Below are 2,572 nucleotides of genomic sequence, written 5' to 3'. Positions count from 1 at the left end.
CTAGTTGTACATAAATAACCTGAAAATCCATTTTCTGTTTGAGATAAGTGGGTTGCCTGTAATTAAAAGTATCTGTGATTATGGTAACTGAAAGGTTTTTTAAAAATCCACATTACACTTTGAGGGCAATCAATTCCACTTTCTCTTGGAAGATAAATTCCTTGCTATAAGATTCTCATAAGCAAGTAACAATTTCTTGGAAGAAGGAATCCATTAGAAGCTGGAATTTTAAATACAAAGATCAAACCTAAGTTAATATTTCTGTAATGACACTTTATTCTTTAACAGCTTTTTTGACAGTATAATTTCCGTTGTTCTTCTTTCATACTACTCTGCTTTGGCTGCTCTTCATTTATGAGCTTGATTCTTACCCTGCTGTGACCAGCCCCTTTTCACCAACCCAGTGCTGCATAACTGCCATAAAGTTAGTTTAATTGGTCTCCTAAGGATTCAGTCTGGTTATGGGAAATTATTTTACTACAGGATGGTATAAAGGCAACGTGGTGACTCTTAATACTGTTGCCTCTTTCAGCACAGAGAGCATGACTGGCATGTAGTGCGATTGGTTGTGCTGTGCCATTTCTTAAGAACCGTAGTAGCTAAGTACATCTTAGAGTATTTTTTATTTGACCTCAGTGAATCTTAAAGCAGGCATCCAGCAGCCACTAGATTATGGAATCCAGTGGTGTTAATCTAACTTTTATTTGCTTAATTAGTTGTGTTATTAGCAGCATTTTTGTTTCAATAAAAAGTAGAGCTATGAGATCACCACTTTGATTCATTTTGGAAAACTATGATAATTTCACAAGGAATTGGTTTGATTCCGGAAGTAGACTATGATGGGAGCTGGATAAGTGCTAATAAAACTAGGAGGCTGTTTGTAAAGCAAAATTAAGAATTCTCAAAGGGTTAAATGGTTAGAATGTGTATTCTGTTGAATCTGGCAGTTTTTGATGGATAAGAAATACTGCTCGTGCATAGTGATTCCTTGATGACAAGAAGGCAAATAGGATAATAAGCATTACCTGAAGGAAAAAATATACTTGAAAACATCTAAAATACAGGGAAAGATGAAAGAATGCTATAGCTGTAATGTAATTGTCAAAGGAGTAAACTGCACATTTGCCTTGAAATTGCTTATAAAATGAAAGGAATGTTTTGTATCTACCAAGACTTCCCAGGTGAGAGTACTTTAATGCTTTTAATACAGGTGCATAAAACCACTTCTCTTATGACTAGGGAAGATTGGTAAATTAAAAGTTAAAATGGATCGAACAAACTTTACAAGGAATTGTAGTCTTGAAAGCCACAGTTCCATTTTTTTTTTCTACATTAGAGGATACTGCAGCAGTCACACAGTGTCGTATTCACCTTTGTCTAAACCTTGAAAAAGTAGAAGTATTTTTTAGCAACTTAGTGTTCTCTGCAATTCGCAGGTTATACTTAAGTTCTAAAAAAACACCTAGATTTTTTCAGTTAGATCCACAAAATAATTTATTAAGGTCCTCTGTAGATGTGAGTTTATAATTGTCATTAAAAAAAAAAAAAAATCCCTTCTCAGTTGCCACCACATTCTCGAAATGCCTGCTTTTCCTTACACAACAAAAGTCCTAATTAATCAGGGCATATAAACCAGGCAAATAGACCTAGACAAAATGAAAAATATTTCTATGTACATATTAGAATAATTTTAGAACTTCTAAAATGGCTGAAACAGAATGGGAGGTTTCAAATGACAACAAATTAGATATCTCAGCAAATTTCAAAAAGACAAGATCATGAATAGGGTGCTGTAGTTACAACGTATAAAATACCTATGAGTGATAGCAACTCATGATAATGGGGACCATGACAATAGGTTAAATAAAGCTAGAGGCAAATAAAATGATAGAAAACACATTTTGAGGTAAATGAAAACATACTTACATTCACTATTTTACTAAAAAAAACCCAAGCAAATAAAGTCACCAGAGTAGTATTTCTCTTTAAGAAGAAAACTGCATAAAGAGGAAGATAATAAAGGGAAATCAAGTCACAGGTAAAAGACTAAGATTGTCATCGAGACTATTTGAAGACGCTGTCTTAGAGTCCTCAGAGTGCACATATATCTTACTTAAAAAGACTCCAGAAGGCCCACCAGAAGTAGCTGAGCCATACTGGCCAGCACATGAAAGGATGCAATTGAAAAACAGACTCGAATGTGGAGAACCGAAAAGAACATGACTGTGGAAAGTTAAACTTTTGGAAGACACTAAACCAAAACTAAACAGCTGACAGACCTTCAGGAACAATTGCCAAAGGTGTAAAAGATCATTAAAAATACCAGGAACAGGAAGCCTGCCAGAAAGATAATTGGACTAATATATTTTCAGGGTGTAAAAGGAGTACTTAGTGCAAGTAGGCCAATTGCAGGAAAACTAAGCTAGTCATTTGCAGTGATGTTTACTACAGTGGAAACATCTTTTCTTGAGGAAACAAGGGAGTCTTACTCAGAGATTGATAGCTGGAAGCAGTAAGCAACAGTTTTCACAGTGAGAAAGGATACCAGCAGTGTCCCCAAGGATCTGTGTGG

The sequence above is a fragment of the Platalea leucorodia genome (assembly GCF_965183815.1).
Source record: "Platalea leucorodia genome assembly, chromosome: 5".
Classification (NCBI taxonomy): domain Eukaryota; kingdom Metazoa; phylum Chordata; class Aves; order Pelecaniformes; family Threskiornithidae; genus Platalea; species Platalea leucorodia.
The sequence above is the reverse complement of the archived record's forward strand: the minus strand, read 5'-3'. Positions refer to the sequence as shown.